At 39.1% G+C, this 24,237-nt stretch overlaps 1 pseudogene across 1 annotated transcript; it reads right to left on the bottom strand.

Moving 5' to 3' along the window:
* Positions 1 to 23,539, bottom strand: LOC144652476 (uncharacterized; annotated as a pseudogene). Its single transcript, XR_013570545.1, has 21 exons — positions 23,264 to 23,539; positions 22,984 to 23,058; positions 17,941 to 18,285; positions 17,047 to 17,325; positions 16,300 to 16,419; positions 15,457 to 15,504; positions 14,686 to 14,901; positions 14,024 to 14,275; positions 13,251 to 13,576; positions 12,246 to 12,684; positions 11,084 to 11,469; positions 10,305 to 10,575; positions 9,499 to 9,745; positions 8,865 to 9,058; positions 7,532 to 7,786; positions 6,514 to 6,888; positions 5,831 to 5,969; positions 5,047 to 5,188; positions 4,241 to 4,570; positions 2,876 to 3,164; positions 1 to 1,988 (listed from the first exon to the last, which is right to left on the bottom strand). The product of XR_013570545.1 is annotated as an uncharacterized LOC144652476 (transcript).
* Positions 23,540 to 24,237: the final 698 nt, after the last annotated feature.

The raw sequence follows: 24,237 nt of genomic DNA, 5'->3' as shown, positions 1-24,237 counted from the left end.
CATTTTTTAATTAAAGTTTTAATAATTTGTAATACACACCAAACTTTAAGGCAGAATATGTTTATTACAATATTAAACACACGGGGTGCATAAATTCTAAGCGACTGAGTTGCGATCATTTACGATAAAGGTCTGGATGAGGTGAAATTATTCAAAAAGTTTAATTGACTGCTTAAAACGCAGACGTTATTTCAACATTTTAAATGTAATTGCAACTGTCCAAGTTCACAGCGCGGTCAAATACACTGCGCCTGCGCAGTAGAAAATTACATCACTGTTGTATCCACCAGTTTTTTCGCCTCGTATTATGGTTGGTCACTGATTAATTAACGAAAGCCGGAAATTTGACCGCTATGTGAAAAACCTCGCGCCACTTTCTTGACCAAAAAGAACATTACGCTCACACGCTTTTCCCGCGGTTTGCTCCGCGGTTTTAGTTGGTTCACTGAAATGTCTATGTCCTTTGTAATTGGCCAGAGTGATTGCTTTGGTTTAGGTTTTACGACACTCATGCAATCGAAAATCACTCTAATAAAATCACTCTAATTATTTGCAACTCCTTTTTAACTTGTTTTGAAAGTTGGATCATGATAGGAGCTCCTATGTTAGGAGCTTAGTCTAGTAAGTGTAAGCCACGTTTACATGTCCATGCAAATTAGTGAAATTTAATAAAGGAGATATTTACATTCTAGATATATGAATTGTTCACCCTTCACTGTATCCGTGTTATGCAGCTAGCGTTTAATTAGCCATGTACGTCTATCAGAAACTTATTTTAAGGGCCTTCAGCTATGCATCAGAGTTTACAAAACGAGTTCACACCGAAGACTGTATTTCTCACTCGTGGTCGTTAATAAGTAACTACGGCATAACGATTCTTCTATCATTTTTCTGTCCTACTAAGCTTACTTTCTTATGATGATACAAAACTGTCCAGGCCAGCTAGCACGTGGTATTTACATGCATTTTGTGCCACTTTGACCACAAAATAAATAAATTATATAAATTAATTCTGTAGTAGGCCCTATGGGCCTACAATTTACTTATTATGAAAAACTTGTGTGTGGCCAATAGCCCAATTTCGATATTTTAAAATTCAGCCTAAAACAATAGACATCACAACGAGGCTCTGGGGAATAAACCCCACAAACTCAATAGCCTCGTCCTGAGGTTAATTGTTTTGGGCTGAATTTTAATATATCAAAATTGGGCTATTCCCTAATGATTATTCGTTAATCAAAGCTCAAAAATAATAAAACACTTGCTATAGGTGGCTTTAAACACCTCAAAAAAGGAGGTCGATGAATTGTCCGTATGAATGAATTCTTGAGAAAACAAGGAATTTTATAAATTAATTAGCCACAAATATCTATAATTAATTTGATCACGGAAGTGTGCTCACCGCTGTTGAGAAGGCTTTCAGGGGTATTACTTCCAGTTAGAACTGCTATATTATAGGAATTAGTTTTATAATTGTTAACATAAATTTTAAAATACTAGTGAAACTATTTTTATTTGATGCAAATAATCCGGATAGGATAATAAAGACAGGATTCCTCACCCCTTGTCATGATCCTGAAAAAGCTATTTTTGGTTACGTAACACGAGTTTTGTCACGTGTTTGAGACAGGTAATATGATTGGTCAAAGCTAAGTGGAACAAGGTATATATCAGAGAAACCCGTACCTTTTGGTACCCTATCCTAAGTAAATCGAGTAGAACAGTTTTTGTAACAAAAATAGCCAGCTTTTTTTTGGTTTTAGTAATAGTATAAGCAGCCCCCTTCTCCTCGTTCATGCTCTCCCGATCTTAATCCACTGGTGTAGGTTCGGGAGGGTCCTCTGGGGATACCCTGCCAGTGTTCTTGTTCTTCTTCTTAGTGCAGTACCAGACCCCAAGAATAACAAGCAGAATGAACACAATGCCGCCAATAACACCGCCTACAATAGCTCCTGTCATATCATCATCCTCCTTTTCTGTTGGTGTCGCTGCGAGAAAATGAGAACAAGATACGTTAATACGCATTGTTGAGACGTTGGTTTAATTCAGTACCATTTTCATGCCGCTTGCAGTATTTGGCACCGGTAACCATGCTACGGAATGCACTTATCTTCATAGGATAGGATATCAAAAGTACCAAGTCGTTTCTCTGATGTTAGTGCGAGCCTCTGTCAGTAGCTGATCTTGGTTGCCAGTGATGGTACTGCTTTCTCCAAGTCTCAAAAGTTAGTTTAGCTGTTGCAAGATTTGATTGTTTATTGGTAGTCATATATTGTTGACTTCTGTATGAGGCGAAAATCCGTTCAGTCGGTTTTGCTTGAGATCGTGAATGAGATCGAAGAAAAAAAGGTGCAGCTAGCCTTTGAAATCGTTTATAAGGGAAATGGTCAAAACTATTGTATTCAGACAGGACCCACCACTCTGCAAAAAGACAGGTGGTCTCTTCATGTACCCCCCGCCCTTTCCCCACCTTGAAAGATGGTGTCTTGTTTGTAAAGCCCCCACTCTATCAGGAGAAGAAACTAAGAAACAGATTTAAAACTCCTTGTGCCATTTCTCCAGCAAGGCAAGCTAATAATATGAAAGTCTCAACTCACATTTTGAGGCCAATAAATTTTGTCCATTTGGCTTTCTAGCCAGGTGGTATCTTGCATAGCCCTCTACCCCAACACAAGGTGGGTCCTCGTCGACGACACTTGTCATGACCACTTCCCTAAAAGCTGTCTGTTCTTAATTATTTTGGTGTTAACTATATGACTTTGAAGCTGAAGTTATGGAATCATTCTTTGTCTTATACGGGGCGGGGTTCGGAGGGGGGGGGGGGGGGTTGTTATTTCTGATAACGCGCAGACATTTAAGCCCAACTTGTACTTACCTCCAACAGCAGGCGTCGTTGGAGGAGCAGAAGTGCTATTCGTTGCATCATTCGACGGAGCGAAGAATGTTGCGTGCGTTGACTCACAAATCAACGTGTTGTTTCCTCCATCTACGGCCGTAAGACCAGTTTTCACCCAGGTCTTTGTTCCGTCGTCATAATAGTTACAGCCATGTTGCTTGCCAGCTGGTGCAGGAGAAACGCTGAACTTCAGTTTTAGAGGTTTTGTCAGACCAGTTACTGGAATTCTGTTCTTCGTAACTGGGTCTTTTAATTCAAGGCCAATAACCTGTTAAGTGCAGAAAAAGAGATACGGTCATACGTTGGACAACAGTTTGTGTTGATTGTGCCTTTTTTCAATTCAAGTATGCTGAAAAACATGCTAGAATCGTTGGCACGTAACGAGTGCAGAAAGCTACATAATTATTGTTGAAGCATGAACTTCGAGAGTTCCGTGTGCGTTCAGACCTCAACGGGCCGGGACATTGTGTTTTGTTGTTGTGTGAGACATTTTACAATAAATTGCGCTCGCTGTACCTCTTTCAACTCAGAAGCTAAAAGCCAAAAGCCTGCTTAAGCTAACTGCGGTTGTACAAAGACTCAATTTTAAATCTTAGAGTTTGTGATCGTACATACATATACCTACATACTTAAGTAACTTTCCTCACGACGTTTGGGCAACGTGGCAGAATGGTAAGGGGTAGGTAGGGACAGCTAGTGGAGTATGGCGCTCTAGAACGTATTTTGTTTTAAGGTTATTCCCTTGGAATAGCCTGCTCATAGATTTCCAACCAAACTTTGCCAGTTGGTTGTTTACCTTAAGGGAAGTTAAATTTTGAAATACAAAAGGGGGGTCACCGTATTCGTTTAGGAGCAGGAAGACCTTGTATTTACCATATAATTCCTTATATTTTCTTTACGAGTACTGGCAAAGTACACATTTTCGGTGATAATGTATCATTTTGCCATAGAAATTGATCTGTATTCATTTTATAGAAATAATTTAATTGGTAACTTCGAACTAAGAGAAAAAAATGATAGGTTACCGAACTCGTTTACGAGAAAACGATGATTTATCTCTCTCGCGAGCCAAGGCATAGGAAAAAGCCGCCATTTTGTTTATTTGCGCGCGCTAATTACGCGTAAACTTCTGCGCAGTAAGGATGCGCAATGCAATAGCAGGGAATCACCTAAATTTTTCACCTACATACATGCGATGAACAAAAATCCTATCTATAGGGATAACCCATATATACTTCTGGTTGCGTCATGCTCAGAAAAACAGAGTTTCTATCCCTCTAGAATACTTTTTTCCTTCCTTTCTTTTTTGACTTTTGCGCTTATTGCGGGGAACAATTACCATACCTTAGCATCATCAACTTCCACATCACTATTCTGAGCATTTTCGTCCACCGTTAGCAAATTGTCCTTGTACTGAATGAGTTCCAGTACCACCCCACTGCAAGTTTTCCCTTCTCCGCACTTTCTTGGTGCCTTGAACAGATCCGCTAGCGAGTCACCGGGGTCGAACTTGGGAGCACCGGGTTTACTGCTGGTGGCTACCTCACTTTCCAAGGTAGTGTATTGGATCTTAACCGATCCGAGCCTGTCATCGGACACTTCCCTAGGGGGATCACCAAGGAGAAGACCTTCGTCCAAATTATCGGCCAGTGCGTCGAAGAAATCTTTCGTGGTCTGTTGAGGAAGTTGCACAAGACGTTATGTTATGGTACGCTTCTTCTAAAAATATTACGGTACTTAATGCTACATTACTTAACGTTAGGTTGCGTCAAGCTCTCTTGTGTTGCCGTTACCGTAATTTCAAAGGCAATTAAACACCAACTCGAACAAAGATTGATTTCGTTCAAGATGGCTTCGGGTACAGACAATGACTACCTTAGACCTTCCCAAAGTCCGTTTTATGTGTTATATACTCTTTTCTCGCGACCACGTCACTCATAAGAGTCGTGGCAAGTCTACGCCAAAGAAGGCCCTGGAAATGATGCTTATTGGATTCAAGATTAAAATGTCTTTCAGGGTAATCATGTTGTGTGTTTTGGGAGGCTTGCCGCCATTCGAATTTGCCGCGATCTTTCGAGTTTTGAAAGACTTGAAATTTATCACGCTATTTAACACGCTATTTCATTCTTTCACAGAACTGAGCCCCTCACCTCTTTCAAACTTGTATCATTTCCTAGAGAATCACCGACAAGGTCCGCCATCCAGTCAAACAAGCCTTCGGCCTTATCATCAGTTAGTGCTTCGTCATCAAATCCCTTTAGAATCGTCACTGCCGCTATCGCCATGCCAGTACTGAATTGAAAAATAAAAGATAAAAAGACCTCATTAGATTGAAATACATGTATTTTCAAGGGCACATAATGAATCAATTCATTTCGTTGGAATGTCTGTTTGGAAGGCCTATAAGGGACGGACCATTATTGTCTTGGAGGAGGGTATGAAAATATTTTCATTTTTACAAACCTTTTTTTTAGTTTATGCACCTCTGCAAAACATTTTTTTCGAATTTCAGTCTATTTTTGTTGTACATATCTCGTTTGCAAACAATTTAATTTGTCTTTTTCGGCCCTGCAAACAATTTTTTTCAATATTTTTCATACCCCCCAAAAATAATGGTCCGTCCCTAATCGCACCAGAAATTCAAATTTAGGTGTGATGAGCAACTAAACTTTCGTTAGTAAAATGCCATCTCAGACGAGCTCTCTGATAGGAGAGATAAAAATGTCGCTTTTGTGCGAGGGAGAAAGCTTTAAATTTAAGAAGTTTGTAATTTCTATTGCTAAAAACGATCTCGTTCTCTAAAATATTCTGCTACTTAAACATTCGGCTGATGAGGTACTAGAACATTTTTTCCTTCGTATGATCTATTATCTGGGAATTTTTTTTTTCAATATGACTCGAGAATGATAAGGTTTGTTAAGGTCAGAAGTTTACCTGTTTTGCGCAGCATTAGCATCAGTCTTTACAATAGCCGTCAGCAGCGGGGCGGCGTTATCTCCGTCAATTGAGGTAGAGTCCAGGATTCCCAAAATAACCTCTTGTGCTTTTTGTGAGATGTTGTTCTTCAACTCAGCTGAAAATTTAAAATAACAAAGTTAATAAGAATCCAAAAGAGAAAAGATAAGAAAAGGTTGAAACGGACTGCGATCGAAAGATGAATTATAGGGACATCAGTGACTCAACTACTCATGTTACAAGACTGGGGCAGTCAATTAGGCTGATGTTTCTATTTTTTAAAATTTCCTAGTTTTTCTTTCTTTTCTTTTTTTCTCCTTCTCTGAAGTTTCCAGCCATTATTTGTAGGATTGTTTGATAAATCGCGTAGGGTAGTTCGTTCTTGCCCCTTTTACGTCTTTTTCGAGGACTTGCAATGGAAACATCCATGCAATCCCAATTTTTTCTTCCCAGATATAAAAAAACACTATAATACTAATACTTCCCTTTGCTAAATACTTATGGTATATTTCGGGCTGGTTAAAGGATGAAAATCATGTAATTTGAATCTTTTTTTGGCCAGCTAGTTACAAGCCTAGTTGTCGAAGTGATTTTGCCCTGTGGCAAGTTGAACCTAGCAACAGCCATCGTCATCAGAACGGCATAGCTACAACATGACCCACCTGATGTATCGTTAGACTCTAACACAGTGTCTGTAATACTGATCAATGCGCCCATGGCAGCATCCGCATCCCCACTCTGCAACTTATCCTCAATGGCATTAGCGATCAAATTGTCTAGCGCGTCCGGGGTCAGATCAGCGGCGCTCGGTGGGTTGGAGGTAATATTGAAAGTTGCAATGGCATACGTATCGAACTTGTCTATTATAACCGCACACATCTGTAGAATGTTGTTTGGACCAGATCCTTGGCTCACTATCTCTTGCCTTTCTGGGTCAGGTGACGGGGCCCCGTAAGTCTCGCAGACATCTTTGTCGATTAGTTCTCCGAATGCATATAAAAGAGGACCCGCGTCAGAATCGGTGATCCATTGTTTCGCTGCAAGTATAAAACACATGATACTTTATGATAAACAACTTTTGAGAACAGCAAGGGTTTTGAAAAATTATCTTAACTGAATACAAGTTTCTCTTATAAAATTGACATTTTGTTTTGCCATATTGACTTAAAAACTAAATTTGTGAGTGTTAGGTGAAAATATCTGCGCATGTTTCTTGAAAGTCTTTGGAAACCTTTTCATGTCAAGATCTTTGGACAATTTTCGAAAGACTTCTGGAAAGGATCGTAACCTATCGGAAAATCTTTGAAATATTCATTGACCAGTGTTTATGCAATGAACTAACGACGTTCCACATGGACACATTGCTTTACAATGTAGAGTTTCCTTTGTTTAACAGTTTAACACTGTTGTATCTCCGCGAGCTCACTAAATTATTGTTTATCAAGGGGCCATTTAAGCTATATCATAAGGGACGGACCATTATTTTCTTGGAGGGGGGGGGGGGGGGGGAGAATTTTCCTCTGCCTTTTTTTTTTTTTGTTTTCCCTCTGCCGTTTTTTTCGTCTCTTTTTTTGTTTCTTCGTGTTTGCAATTTTTTTGTCTTTCGCGCAACAATTTTTTTCAATTTTTTCTCCCCCCTTTGGTCCGTCCCTAAAGGTCAAAGGGTATCTGCTTACTCACCGGACACAGTGACCGTATCCAGCGCTTTCACAGTAGTCGGTGCAACGGAGAAGGAACCGGAAGTAGGCCCAGTTCTTACTTCCACATCCATGGAGGCCACACCCTCCTTACTTCCGTCATTTACTGTCAGCTTGAATCGATACTTGGAGCCCGCTTTCAGAAAATTCGCGGGAAGAATCAAGTGAACAAATGAGGCCTCGCGAGGATAATATTCTTTGAAGGTGTTAAGGCTACTCAAGTCAACAACGGAGAAACCTGCAAAACAACAAAGGCAAGAATATTGATTGGTTGTTCTCTTTGACATCTAAATCGCTACATGCATGTTAGTCTGGGAAAGCTTAAGAAGCTATTATGTAGAGATCTATCGACTTTCATTTGAAGACTGAGGGGCTAAGTGGCGATAGAACTAATATGCCTTTGAGGACTAAAATTGACGTCCTTCAAATGGACCCCTTTCAGCGAAACGCCCTTTGGAATGATTCCCTTGGCTATTTTAATAAGCTTCAAATTACGCCAGTTTTATTTGAGGCTTCCTCGCGTGGTCTGATACTCCGTAACTCTACCTAGTTTAAGGTAGTATAGCAATATTCCTTCATCCCTTGATTATGGCTTAGACATCGTTTTAGAGGCATATATAAGAGAAAGTAATTGCATCTTTTTCTGTGCTGCCTTATTTGAGTTGGGACTACAGTTAATTTGTTGTATTATGTATTATGAGCTAAGTCATAACACTTTAAAGTTATTAAATTTTATGACGGTTATTGTTGTAGTCTGAAAGCCCACCAAATCGTGTCCAACTAATACCCTGAATTGTTCTGAAATTCACCCCAAACTTATTTTCTATGGCAATATCACGCCCCATGTAAAAGTCTCCTTGGGCGAGTTCATGCACGTTTTGTAATAAATTCCTGATGGCGGCTCAAGTCAACGGGATTAAAATATAAATCATTTCATCTCCTTTTTTTAAAATCGTTACTTTTGTAGAATCACAATGAGTGCTTGCGAAGCTTTGGTGGACACCAACCCTCCCCCCACCCCCAAAGGTCCTGGAGCTCAGATCGTAATTTTAGGCCGTGTTCACACTCAGTGCCCGAGCACTGTTACCTGAGCACCAGCAAAAAATTAGCTTCGTGTTCACACACAGAAAACCAAAGTACCCAAGTACCATTGAGTGCCCAAGTACAAGGTCGAGACCTTGTACTGGGCACCGTGCTCGAATTATGGCGTGGGTACTTGAAAAAATAGTGTGTTCACATTAGTGCCCAGTGAGGGTCGTACTCGGGTACCGTGCCCAGGCACCAAGTGTGCACGCGCCTCTAGTCTATGGACGTACCTTGTTCTTGTGCGGAGGTCCATTCCACCTTGGTAGGCTGAACGCTGGTATTGTAATACCCCACCAGTTCAACTCTGTCACTCGCCTTAACCTTGATGGATGCTAAATCTACCCACACTTTTGGAGGATTACCCTCGACCACAGTAAATGTCACAGACGTGGAGGCAGACCTTGCGCCTTTGCTTACATCCGCGCTGAAAAATAAAAGAGAGGCCAGAAACGTTCACTACTTGTTTGGTAAAAAAAATATTCTTTGACTTGGTCAGTTGAAAGACGAATTCTAAGTCAGAAACCAAAACTTCATTTTCGACTTAAGTAAAGACGTAAGAGTTTCTCGAGGAGATAGCCGAGAGCAACTCTTACGCTTCTTTAGTGCTCTCCAAACTTCCCTCGTGTATCCATAACTCGATATACTCATGCTAAGCATAAAACAATTCTTAATTAGACAACACTGGAAGAACCAATCAGAACTTCGGATTTCCAACAGAACACAGTTTCGTGTTTTCTCATATAAAGCGCTAGTCTCCAAACAACTGCACTCTGACGTTCTTGCTCTTGCAGGCCTGTTCTCTTCTCGCTAAAATAAAACTGGGATCAAAAAGACATTTAAAAGTTATCTGTTTTCTAGACGTACATGATTTTGTAAGATTTCCCGGCTTCGAAGTGATTGCTCTGTATCGTCGTGATGCACCCAGCGACGAAACCAGAGATGGAAGAGAATATCACCTTTCCTTGTTCACGAGCTGAGTAACAAAGTCCACCACCTACAACTTCACAACGCCAGCTACAAGATAAAGAGTGGCTGGTTTGATCAGGGTCCCACGTCAGGCTCTCGGCGTCAAGTTCTATTGCACCACTGTCGCGGCCGAAAAGTAGATTGCCTAAAAAGTTCAAAAAAAACCACAGGTTAAGGTGCATTTTACGCTATACGATAAACAGGTAAAGCTTGTTTCGAGCCAAGTGGTCCATGCCTCCGGAGCTTGTCCCGGTTTCTGTAGCATTAAGCGGCTAGGAGTATTTCTACTCCTCCCTGGATGGGATGCTAGTCTAACGAAGGGTTACCCTCTCCCCCAACATTAGTTCACCGGTTCCCATTACGCCTGGGTAAAGAGAGGCACTATGATAGTTAAGTCTCTTTTCCAAGAACACAACACAATGACCCTGGTCAGGGCTCAAACCCGGAACGCTCGATCCAGGAAAGTCCAGCGCGCTAACCATTGGGCTACTGCGTCCTCCCAATTTTTACACTATGCTAAATGCGAAACGTACGACTTTGAGATCAAGATGAAATTAGAAAGAAACCATAGGCAACAGTGGCTGAAAATACTCAGTGTGATAGTAAAATGTCGTAGTAAGATGCAAATGGTGAACAAATATTACACTGTAAATACTTAAATAATTTCATCGACAAATTTTTACCGCCTTTGCGTTTGCCCTTACCTCCAAATATAGCTGGCTCAATAGGAGAGGCTAGAGCTTTGATGTCTTGGGTGACTGAACTTTTGACACTAGGGTCGTAGTTCATGCTTCCCGTCACGTTAAATGTGCAGGTAACACCACCGGTCAATACACCCTGGCTTACTTTGAGGGTGGCCTGGTTTTTAGTAGCCTGGAATGATGCACTGGACTCCACTTTTTGTTTGGCACTTGCATCAGTGCATGTAACAATCCATGAAAAGTCCACCCTTGTATTGTTTACGCAAGGAGCGACCTGTAAATAAATACATAGACGTGAGTTTTTAGGGTTGTCGTATAAAACAAGAACCGAAGTCACTGCGTCTGGCTAGACTCAAAAGAAACGCTAGAAGTAAACTAGTGGCAACATTGGAGCAAAATCATGCAGAGCACGCGAATGGGGCCAGGCATAGAGGGAACGGAAAGGAGAAGGAGAACGAGAAGGAGAAGGAGAAGGAGAAAGTAGAAGGATAGTGATGAGGAATTGAAGTAGAACAAACGAGGAAGGCGAGAATTAAAAGGGGTAAAAAAGGAGAGAGGAAAATGGAAGAAGGAAGAGGGACTGGAAGAGGAGGAAGAAAAGGACGAGGAATTCGAGGCGGATAAGAAGGAGGAGGCGCAGTATAAGCAGAAAGAAGAGCAAGCAGAGTAAGATGAGAAGAAAATAGGACGATGGTAAAGCGTAGAATAAAGCAACAGGAAAACACTTCAAGTAATAGTAGAAATTTGTAACCGTCATATTGAACTACTGCTATTGCGCTTACAATTGCACCGGCTTTGATCGATAGCTCCTCCGAGACATAGACCTCCCCTACATTAAGATCGATGGCTGAACTCAGCGTCAAGGCTGGGACTGGATCAGTAGCTTTCACAAGCGAATGGGTAACTTCTTCAAAGGTTGATGGGTTTAAAAAATTGGCCACTTTGAGCTTAAACTCGTAGGTTTTGCCAGAATTGAACAGTGTCCCTGAGATGTGGACGCGATCGGCGTCTGAGCTAAGCCCGCTCAGGACGGCTCTTATGTCCGTTACATATTGTCCACCATTCGGTGAATTCAACACCCATTCGAAGATGAGTGGGCGGCCGCCACCCCCGAAGGACTGGAGACCAGACAGAGTAAGATTTCCACAAGAGGAAAGTGTGTCAGGGCCTGTGTTAGAAAACGCAACGTTAACGTCGAGTATACTTAAGTGATGGAGAAAACAATATATAACAACCTCTTGTTTGTTTTATGTTATCATACTATAATTTTATTAAATTTTGTTAAAGTAGGAGAATTAATTTTAATATACAAACTCGATCAACGCAAGAACAAAGAATGGATAGCTCCACATTTCTCCGCCGCGCTTGCATTTGAGCTTGATTCAGAGGTTTTTACGCCAATTCACTTGTAAAGCGAGCGTAGCATAAGAAGTTCAATTTCTTTAACGTAATAAAAAGTAGGTATACTCATCCACAAAGATTTGACATGCATGAACTAGAGGTTTTGCTTTGCTTATCGTAAAATGCCACAAAGCCATTGCAATAATTGTAACATTTTGAGTAAAACGCAACAAAGCAACAATAACGCAACAAAGCAATTATCCGCAGTCTCATATCAGAGACTGCAACATTGTTACTGTCAGTTGTCTTCTAAAGAGCAGCTGATCCAAATTCAAAACCGGACATAAATTTTGTATGCTCATCGATGTTATGATAAGATTTGTGCTTTCAACAGTACAACCGAATCAGAGGCACACAGTCGTTAAATTTCCAACGGCTAACGAAACGCCAGAGCTTGTTAACCAAAGTTCTTCTCGACGAATCCACTAAAACATTATGGTGGAAATTCATCGCTCAAGAAAAAACACGGGGTTAAAGTCTCGCTGTTAAATATGAAGACTTATTGCATAATTTGGACAATTAATATATATTACCGCTGCATACCTGTGATGACGGGCGTGGGTCTCACAGCGTTATCAGGCGGGTTGACTGGGAAAGAGCCAGTGAGGAACCTGCTGTATTGTTCACCGAGGGCCTTGATGACGTTATCCTTAAATACCAAGCTGTCATTAATCGTGACGTTAGCGCCATTTCCTAGAAGTATTACTAATTCTTGAGTGTTGATCAGGAAACAGTCTGGGTCATTTCCTAACGTGGCAACTGTCTCACTTGTGAAGAAAAGCATGCATGTTTCATCTGCACTGGAAATGTCAACTTCTATGTCAAACTGAACCAGAATTTCCGCTGCCGTGTCGCTGAACTTCACCCCTCTAACGCTGGGTGCGCTCGCAAACACTGTCAGGTCAGCATTGCCAACTCGTACCAGTCCACCGTCCATTGAGAGGGACACAGAGAAACGCGTCGAGGTGTCAACTGCGGTTACCTAAAAGTTTAAGATGGAGTGAATTGTTAGAAGCTGTTGCAACGAAATGGAATAACAAGCAAAAAAATAAACAAACACACACACATATTCATTCATTTGTTCCTTATTCGTTCGTTCGTTCGTTCGTTCGTTCGTTCGTTCGTTGATTGATTGATTGATTGATTTTCTAATGCCCTCGTGTCAACACTTCAATGGAACTCGGTTTTGAAATCGAACAAGACAAAAAATCCTGACATTATATTTGACTGTCTCGTTTGCACGACTAGATGTCGGTGATCAAATAAGCAATTTCCCACTGTGTTTCTTCCCCGGGGGGTACTCCTTCGGCTTCGGGGCTCCGCCCGGGGGCCTTTTCCTGTTGGGCCTTGGGGTTGTCCGTCATTGGTGCCTGTCCCCCTGTTTTTTTCGACAGCGTCCTTCGCTTGTCACGTCTTAGGTGGGGGTCCTCGTTCGGGGTATCCTGTCATGGTTGGTGGGGTCGCGGGGCGGGCTCCCCGTCTGTGCCCCCCGGGTTTCTTCTGACAGTGTTAATATACATCACTGTGGCAAAGAAAAGAACAACTTACTTTGCACTGAAGATGAGTTTCATTGACATAAACCACGTCGCGAGTTTCCTGGGAACCAAAATAACACACGGTCTCTGTCCAGTTAAAGAGCCTGCTGCCGTTTAAGGTCACGTATTGTGGGAGGTCTCCTTTGAGAACTTCATTAGGTATTACATTTGTCAGAGAGAGGTCTGATCTCGAGTAATAATACACCGGAAGTGATTTGTTGGTTCTCACATCCGCCTGGTTACTGTGGACAATTGTCACTGACAGGTTGTACACGCCCGCGGTGTAATTGACCCACGGTTGGAATTCACATCGGACATGCGTCAGATTGCGTTGAGATGCTAAAGGTAGAATTGAAAAGATAGAAAATGGAAATAAATCAAATTAGCAATAACTTTCAACGAGTATTCTAGTTAGCTAAAGTTTAGTGTGCCCGTTATTGTCAGAACTGCCCGCGCCCTTCCCAACCTCAGAAAGTCAAAAGAAAAATCCGCGTTAAGCTCCAAACAGCTATATGCACAATACACTATCGGTGAGTTCCTCTTTTTAAAAACAACCAGAATACAAGAGTTCAAGTTTTTTGTTTTGCACGAGGATCGAATGCAGCAAAGAACCTAACAAAAGGTATCACGCACATGTAGAGCCATGGCAATGCTCAGTAACTCTTTTTGGGTGCATTTTTGAGCATTGTTGCCATCTGCTTAGTGTACAAAGGAGACAGTCTATTCGAAGGCCGCCAAAAATTAAATTCATCAAATATTATCAAGTAATTGTCTTTCGTATTTTACCTGTGGCATTGACAACCATGTCTCCACTCTCTGGGTCATATAACCCACATACTGTCTCGGTACCATCATCCAGTCCAGCTCCAATCACCCAAACACTCGGTTGACTGCTCGAAATGGTTTGTGGTATAGTCGCCATGATCTCCGTACACGTTGATCCGTCCCCGCCACACACATCGCATGCGTCAAACACCAAACCGCTGTTTGGAATACCGTCGCATCCGGCGCATGTACTGTTGTCTCCACTGCAGACACCTGAAGGAAATGAAGTTGTTACCACATGTTTTAAATAGCACAAGTCTTTTATTGGCAAAATAACGGCCACATACGGTAACAAACAAGGATGATTTCAAGCATTGTAAATAAAAACTTTTAAACAAATTGATATAAACTTCGGGCCGAAATTCAATTCCACCTTCTCGAATTTTGCTCATCCAAGCCACTTTTTGGCCTTTCTGTTTTTCCTTGGAGTTCTTCTACAGTCTTAAGTCGTTATTGTGATATCTCAGTTAATCCTATGACAACCAAACTCGATCAAAATTCATACCCATTTTTTTTGACAAATTGGCCCAAAACCATACCCAGTTTGGGTAATGGGTACACCTTGAAAGCTCATGTAACCCGAGGTGTGTGCCATCATGGAAATTAGAATAGTTAGAACGTACCGCATTCATCCTTTAAGTAATCCGCTATCAGTCCTGTAGTACCACCCGTGCACGCACTGCAACTGTCCGTCGTTGCTGTTCCAAAACACGTACTGTTGCAGTCCAAGAACGGATCTTCTTCCCCTTCCCCTAAGCAGATTCCACAGCTGGAGTTTGTTCGCAGTTTCCATCGCACACGCCAGCACAGTCCCTCAGTGAAGCAACACCTGTGTTGCCCTTAAAGAGACAATGTCACCATGATTTAGTGCTACTTGAAAATGCAATGAAGGTGTTACTATTAATAAGAAAACCACTCATAGTAGCCTGGCATTGCTAAAATGAACTATACTAGTCATGAAAAGTGTCCAAAGGTGGTTTGGCTGTAAGCGGATAGGGCAATAATGGCCTAATACTTTGAAAACATCTGGCAAACATTTTAAAATTTGACAATGTAACTTGAAAGAAAACCACTTTTAAACCAATGATTATATTTATTCACATCTTGTAGAATAAGTTTATGCCTTTCTTTGTTTTTCAAAGGTTATTTTGTTGATCACTGAGTGCACCCTAATAAATCTATCAGAGCTAACATGAAAAGTTATAAGAATTCTCGTGACACTGCACTTTTAAGGAAAATGATATTAACAAGTATAAATTATATAGCAGAATTTGATGACACTTCTCATAAATGCTGTACACGTAAGCGAACAAAAATTGGCTGGCTGAATAACTGAGCTAAAAAGTTGTATTCATGCACAGTATACTTGAGGAAATTAAACCGTATCATTTTACCTCAATGCAGACATCGCAATCCCTGAATTGCGCTACCATCACAATCACCTGAAGCAAAGAAAGATGCAATCCAAATTAAAAAAAATACTATAATGCTAACTAAAGAAGTAATTTGAATGAATTTAAGCGAAAATAGGTAAGGCGAGTTATCAGTAAACAAATATTTTGAGCCATAATGCTGTGAAACGGGAGTAAACATTATTGGGGCCAGTTTTTATTTTGTGACTCAAACCACCAAACGACGAGCCAGCCTGCTGGCTTACTTGGTTGTCCTTGGCCTACTATAGTTACAAAGCAACAAAGAAATAAAGAAACTGGGCGTATATGAGGTATAAAGCACATTCAAGTATCATGTAGTTTTCTTAGTTGAAGTAACGTCATATAGCACGATTGTGCATCACATGTACAGTAAACTGTTTGAAGCTATGCTTTACAGAAATTAACTGTTTAGGAAACCTTTCCATTGGATCAACGACCAATAGTGTCACGGAAAATCGCAAACATCAGTTTTAATAACTAAATTCTTGACATCCTCGATTGAAAACAATTTTCACTTGTCTCCGCAGATGACGTCCGCTCAAATTAAATTGACGAAACGTTAGCCTCCAGCAATAATTTTCCTGGCACTAAGCTGGCTTATAATTCACGTTGTGTTGGTGAGTAGATAATAGTGATGATGATAATAATGATGATGATGATGATGATGATGATGATAACGACGATGATGACGACGACGATGATGATGAAAAGGATGATGATGATGATGATGATGATGATGATGATGATAGAAAGCTATCGACTGAGTTGACTTGTCACATGGAATGTTGTAAAAACGATACATACCATTGCAGTCAACTATTCCAGAGCATTCAGGCGGAACCGAGGATGACATCGGTGCGGCAGTCGATAAAGTTGGTGAAATAGTCATTGAGTCATAAGGGGTCATCGTGGGTCTTGGAAAATCTGAAAATGGACGAAAATTGGAAATAGGCTAGACGCACGCTTTCACGCTATTTAATGCTAAGTGATTGTGGACTTATTGACCTTAAACAGGACTTGTTCAGTCACATTCATTACTGCAAATGGATGGAGTTAGTGGGGAAACTTCCTTGATATATTAGTAAAGTTTCGTTTATTTTTTCAGTGTTTTTCAAGTGTTTGGCTTTGTTTGCCTAGCGTGGGCACATAATCTGCTATTTTCTATCCTTTATTCCAATATTAATTTCCAGTGTATTAAATTGGATTACGAACATTTACAACATATAGGCACTTGACGTGACTAGGAGTGTGAAACAAAAAACAAACAAACAAACAAACAAACAAAAAACAATCAAACAAACAAGCCAGCAAGCAAAACACAAAGGAACAAGCCAAAAATAATTAAAATACGAGGCTTGTACTACGGATATTAAAAATGGTCAGAACTGATTAACTGATATGACGACTGGTGTAACTTCTCTTAAAAGAGCCTGTTTCCCAAATCGGGAAAAGGAAATGAATGATGACGACGACGATGTTGATGATGACTTATCTTATAGAGTACAAAATTATCATTCTTCTTCTTAAAACAAGGACGAAAGGTTAACTTACGTGTCCTGCACTCAATATCTACCCAGCAAGTCGATACGTTAGGGCACATAAAAGGCGGTGAAACTGCAGAACTCGGTGCCGGCCAAATGGAGGAATTGTAGCTCATTACCGAGACACTTGCACTCGCTGTATACGACATGTCAACACCAGAGGGTGTTGGACTCATGTCGTAAGAAGACGCGTCAACTGGTGATGATGCCATGTTTACTGGCACGGCCGTCATGTTCACGCTAAGCGTCGCGTTAACGGTCATGTTGTACACCATGGTGGAAGCATATGCTGTATGAAGGAAAAAAAGAAACTGTGTAAGAACATTGAGCACAATCCTGCTAAAGATCTTTAAGAAATGTGTAGTTAATCCTTCATAAATATTTATAAATATCAACTTTCCCGGCCTTAATATATCTGTACTAAGTAGCAGCAGGGCCTTGGCAAAAAGTAACAAGTTAAGAACAATATGATTCATGCCAACATCTATTGACGAATCTCGCAACAATACAAACCAGCACCCGTTAAAGGGACTGTGTCACGGCTGAGTTAAGTGCATCATTTGTAACTTTTGCCAAATACTCCCTATGAACTTAATGTTAGCAAAGAAATTACTTTTATGAATCTAAATGACAAAAACCATAGCTTAAATAGGAACACATTTGTCTCCCGGACGATTTAATTAGAAGTTACAAACAAACGAGATTAACTTTGAAAACTGTTCAGCCTAACAGTTTTTCAATAACCCATTCCGCAATTCATTTAAATCTTCTTCAATTTATGTCCATCCGTACTTTCTTTTGTATTTGTCGCGTTATTGAAATTTCCTTCCTTGTTTTAAGTGATTATTTTTATATTTCAATCTTATGTGTAAAATCCTTGACACGATCCGTTTAATTCACTCACCGTCAGAACCGTTGCATCTACAGACTCTGTAGCAGTTTGATGGCAGCGGTGGTGTTGCGGAGACTGGGACAGAGTAATTTGCCATAGATGGCGACACTGTAGCTGACATTGTAACATTTGCCATAGATGGCGACACTGTAGCTGACATTGTAACATTTGCCATAGATGGCGACACTGTAGCTGACATTGTAACATTTGCCATAGATGGCGACACTGTAGCTGACATTGTAACATTTGCCATAGATGGCGACACTGTAGCTGACATTGTAACATTAACCATGGACTGTGTCGCGTTGACCGTGTATGTTTGGTTTACGTCGCCCATGTTCACTGTCTCGGAACTCTCTGTGAAACCAAAGGATAACATTTAGGTTACTTTTCTTCTAGGAATTGCAAGTTTGTGTCGAGCTTTATACACAGGTCTGCGTTTAAACTATTATGAGTTAACACTTCTTCTGTAATAAGCGTTCACTATTTTGTCTTGCAACGAGCATACATTATTTATTTTAATATTTTTGGGCACTCTAGCTTTCTACCTAACGATTGACAATCGCAGTTAGTACATATTATTTCGCCTTGCTATTACTGTCTCTGTTGTAATTCACTCTTTACATGTCCGTTCAATTATTGCAATATTTGTGAAATTATCATGAATATCGAAGTATTCCTTCAAACTGAAGTAATTTGTCGTCCTTTTCGGATGCGGTTTGTTTCGATTCTACTGCCAAGAATTCACTGAAATATGAAACGCAATGGGAAAATTGTCATTTCCGAAGAGTATTAACGAAAGCTTTTTTACTTAAACGTTGACTAAAAAAATAAAGGAGCAGAACAATTAACTTTATATACGTGGCTTTACTTTTAATCTTTCAGTTGTTGATCCGTATTTGTTTCAGTTTTAAAAGCGTGTTTAAAAGGGGTTTGTCACGAATTCTACCAGTTGTTAGAACAGCCAAAATTTATATTTGTGTTGCAGGAAACCTAAAAATAACAGTCCATTTCTATTAACATTGCTATATGACACTGAAACTGTTAACGAGCGTCCTTGGCTGCAGATGGCTGGGATAAAAAAAGGATTGCAACTTGAAAAATTAAGGCTTAACTTTTCAAGTTGTTTCCGTGGATCTTCGAAAAACTCAATATTTATAGCCGTAGTTTGATTTTTATCTGCAAATTAAAGTTATATCTTCCTTCAGATGTTTAAAGATAATGTTTTTCATGGGTAAAGTTTCCTACCACTTATTTCAGACCGTTTTAGACCAAAAATCTGCGAATCCCCTTGGCGTAGCTATTTTAAGGTCGTTGCTCCAACCACTGCTGTATACGTAATACTGCGCACATTCATGTTTTTAAAGGAGTCTCGAAACAGTTTTTTCCGGACCATATCAATCATTTTTATTCAGTTTTTATTTACGTTACCTTCGTCGCATTGATATGAAAATCACATCAGAGTGAAGTTTGCAATTGGTATCGTTTGTTTTTTAACGAAACAGATAGTGCCATGACAACGATAAACAAAAAAATCAGAAATCAGTTAAACTTGAATTCTGTTTGATTCGTGCGTTTTTACTCTCCTCTTTTCTTTGCCCACAAAATCTTAATTTGATTTCGAATTTAACGCAAAATTATTTCGGGAACGAGAGATGAACACTTATTTGGTAAAATTGCCTCAAGATAACTCATCTATTAAGACTGCTTTATGTTCTCTACACTGACTAGAAATGGGCCATAGTCCGAGATCAATTCCTATCCCTTGATTTAGTTTGATAATCTTAACTCCGGTACTTTTAGGGAGACATTAACTTTGGATGTAAGCAAATCCTAACGTTTTACGAAATGAAAACTGTCAAAGCTCGGTACAAGGTATTGCGTAATAATTGTGTCGTATCAAAACCTTAGAATTACATATCTTTTGCGAATTTGACTGGCGCTTAGATTTGCAGATATTGCAATTGCCTTTTCAACCTCGGAAAAGAACTGTTTTTAAATTTAGATTATGATCTGTTTTTTTCTTTTTAGAAAATGTCATTTAATAATGGATTATTGATAAAAGTTGGACCAAATTCCGTCGAGTTTTCGTTTTGGACACCCAAAGCTGCCCCGTCTTGGGCAGTTTGGGCAGTTATATAAAAGCAATGAATTTTTTTTTAAGTAATTTAGCAAAGGTTTTTTTCACATTCAAAGTCCCGATTTCTGTAGCACGACGATCGATATAAATAAAATTAAATTATTTATAACATTTTTTTCAAAACATTTAAGAAGTCTTACGAAAACCCCCACCAACCCCACGTTAAAGATTCATTCGGTTTTTGACATCAATATATAGAAAAATCGCCTTGTACCTTTCGCTGTTTGAATCTTTTAAAAGCTCAAATAAAAAAATAAACAAGTCGAGATCAGTCACAAAAACAGCGAGGAAACACTGCTATAGCAAAAAAAAAGTTTCGTGCCAAGGAAACAAAATTTACTTCTAAACAAATGTTGTGCTGGATGCGAGGGCCTTAGGCAGTTTCAGATGCGAAAGTCGGTTGCAGGTTGCCTTAATTCCCAGGACTTTGTTTCTTCCTAGCTTCCCCGAACTTCATTTCATTCTTTCTCTCGCGTTTCTGCTTCGCTTAAAGTAAGCACCTTTCTTTCTTTTCAAGTCCGTTAAATTGGTGCCGGCAAATTGTGCGTTATTTTCATCTTCGCTGCCATATATTAAAGTGTGAAATACAATGTTATTGATTTTTTTAAAACAATGAGGCTAATCTTTAAAAAAAAATGTGGCTAATCTTTCTGGATTAACCGAACAACTTCGCAAAATTACTTCCATTTCTTTACAAGAGTTTTATTTCTTTATTGCGATTCCAAAGAAGGATTTTTGGATATTTGCCTAATTAGTTTCAGCACCAAATTAACGAAAAATACCCTTAATTTGAATGGAGCCTGAATTTAGTCGGACTATAACGTTTGGAAATTTGTCTCGTTCTTGATTTAGTTTTGATGATCAAAGCTAAATCGGTTTGAAATATCGACAAAATGAAAGCCAGCTTTTTAAATAACTGTTGATTTCTTCTCGATTTTCGGCAGAATGCGTTTTTCCACGTATTTAAATTGCTGCTTTCTCTAATAATTGGCACCTTTCGTTGCACCTTTCGTTGCGACTTAACGTTTACCTCGCAGTAATGGTTTATTTCTCATAATTTATTTATCACAAATTTATATTCATTTTTAACATTTTCTTCGTTCAAGAGTACTTTGATATTTTTCGACTAGAACATTCATTTTCCAAGAAAGAAAAAAAGAATAAAAGCTTCGACAGCCCCGTGCAAAAACAGTAAAAAAACCAACTTCAACATTTTAAGTAATAACCCACCAATTTAAATATTAATATTTTCCTTTGAAACCAGAAATTATTAAAATTCATCACTTAGTTGCTAATCCCGCAAGCTGCGAAAAAGATTAAAGCTCTCGCTGGTTTGCTGTTTGTTAACGAATTTTCAAAGGATACACTGGTCTAATTGTGTCGATTGCAGTTTCTACGATATTCACGCCTAAGCCAGTAGCTATTCAAATGCGAGCAACTAAAATATTAAAAATAGACCTAGACCGACACAAATGAATTGAAAATTTGCTACAAAATCATCAAGATATTTATTTGTATAAACGTTGCATTTAACACAATCTTGGGCATTTTCTTAAAAAAATAAAGACAAGTTATAGTCAGAAAATTTTCATTAACATCTGTAGCTTAATTAAATGGAAATCAAGCAAAACATAAGTAAATTTTCTCGTGCAACCACAACGACAGTGTTACTCAAAACAGTGAAATTTTTCACTTTTTGAATTTAGAAAATTTGAAGAAAATATGGGAATTTACGAGCCCACTAGGTAAATAATTTCGCCAACAGGTCAAAAACCTGGTGGAAAGTTTATAACCGATATATATGCTAATGCAATTTTGAAATATTTCTTTTTTCACTTCGCAGAAAAGAAAACACTCTATAGTTGACTAGTATTTTAAATAAAATTCTAAATTATATATTGTTTATTACTTGAACGCCAAACCGCAGTTGTTTAAATTACATCTGAAAGGCTCTGAATGTTAACAGAATTCGCTGATTTTCATAACAATGCAACCACCCTTGAATGAAAACCACAACTGCTAATTGTTACAAACCCATTTTTGACTTATCTCCAAGAGGTGTTACGATAAACTTTGACGTTGCTAAGGGTTACAAATACGAAAATCGTAAAGATAGAAACTTCGAGGCATCGTGGATAAAAACAGCAACTTTTATATCGAGAATTGTGAGATTATTAGTGTATTCTAGAGATACGTCGCCTTTTCAACACTTAAAAAAGAACTATTAAAATAATTGTTTCTATTCTTCTGTTTTGCATAAAGAAAATTAAAAGATGCCCTCAAAACGCACCGCCGAATTTAACCAGGCGTTCAGTCTGCTAAACGTTGGGCGCAAAATCCTTTACGGGTTACATTCTACTAACGGCAAAAACAAGAAATATTTCTTGTGTAATTCAGCATCTGGATCAATTAACTTTGGTTAATCGATAAGCCAACATCCCCTCCTCTTGGGTCATTCTATCCTGCTTAAGTGTTTGCCAAAAGATAAAAGTTTCGGTTTTGGCATTAAGCGATGTTACAGAACCAAATTTACCTTTTCCAATCAAAAAATTGATCTTAAAAAGGAATCAGTTTTTCTCGGAGACTACAAAACGTAAACTTGAAAATGCTGAAAACGATTCCGAAAACCGAAGTAATAAGGACAGATCCATTTCTTAACTCATATGTTTGTGCGGCTATATTATTCCGATAGACCTCGAGAAAAAAATATTGAAATAGTGAGAGCATCAGTTAAACCTATAATGTTTTTGTAAAAATATAAATTCTTTACGAAGTATGGTTAAAAATTCGCAAACAATATTTGTGAGAAAATTGGAATATATCGCAAGTACAAACTAATCGACTTGTTGAAACGAATAAACCCATGTAGCGACAACAAATATATCGTGGAATAGAAGGCTCGTATTCAAACCTACCGACAACGTTGGCATCTGAAATCGACACGAGGGAGATAAATATCCATGTCTGCACGATAAGTGATACTCGTAGACCTGAAAATGTGAGACGAGATAAGTTTCTGGACAATTTATGGCGTATTTAACATAAACAATTACTCGTATATATTTAACAACGTTTTTAAGTTGCGATATAGCTACAAAACTTCACATACAAAACCACTTAAAATGAATTTTCCTACAAGTTTGTGATTGATGCAGTTAGAGCTAAATTGAAAAAAAATTGAAACGTTACTTGTACCTTTTGAGTTTTCTGTAATCTCCATTCTCTCCACACCAGTTGTAATATCGACGAAATCCTGGATTTTTCACCTGGTCTGAAAACTTTGGCGCGTAACTCACCTAACTCGTGGTGGAAGCCTTCAAAAGATCTTAAGTGGTGTAGCGAAAGAGTTTAAATGGTAATTTTGACTTCTTAGACGCGGAGTGCACGCTTCGTTGACTAAATACAGAGCCTTCCTGTAAAAATTACAATTTTTGTTTCACGTTGAGCAAAGTTAATGACGCACGGAACCGACTTAAGCTTCTTACTGCGTTTATTTACTCGAGTTGTGGTTATAGTCAAGGTAACAAGCATTAGAAATTAAAACCAACTATGATATCCCGTAGGGCGAAATAATTAACCAATGATACAACGTCTGCGCGCTGTCAACGCGCCAGCGACTTTGAATGGCTTTCGTATGGCGGACGATTTTGCTAGAAAAAGAAAAGGATAAGGGCGTATTAATAATAACCTCGAAAGTGATTAGATAAATTAAAAATAGGAAATTTACTTCTGTTTATATAATTGGTGGTTGTCATGGAAACTTGGAGAGACAACGTGACGAAATCGCGTGTATAATGCAAGTTTTGAAGTTCTTTTTCATGTTTTTGAATAAATGTGGTTTACCACTTTGACTACGAAACCAAAAACATGATTGAGGAAAACTGCACTTTTCAGCTTTGTTTTTTCGTAATAATTTTAAAACTTTCCCTAAAGAATAAGCTGGAGCTAAGCAGAAATGTTGATAAACTTTAAATAGTTTGTATCAGTCATATTTTTATATACTTTGATAAGCGAACAAAAGCTTTGCTATAATAATTTTATTTTGGCTAAATGTAACCACAGGTAGAAACTAGCCAACGTAAGTTTTAATAGACCTTCTCGTTTCGTTTTGCAATATTTCACTAACTCACGCCGAAATTAAACGCATCTGGCAAAGTTGAATACCGGAA

The sequence above is a fragment of the Oculina patagonica genome, chromosome 4, assembly GCF_052425735.1.
Source record: "Oculina patagonica isolate OP01 chromosome 4, crgOcupat, whole genome shotgun sequence".
In the NCBI taxonomy this organism is placed as follows: Eukaryota; Metazoa; Cnidaria; class Anthozoa; order Scleractinia; family Oculinidae; genus Oculina; species Oculina patagonica.
This window is presented reverse-complemented; position numbering and strand designations above follow the sequence as displayed.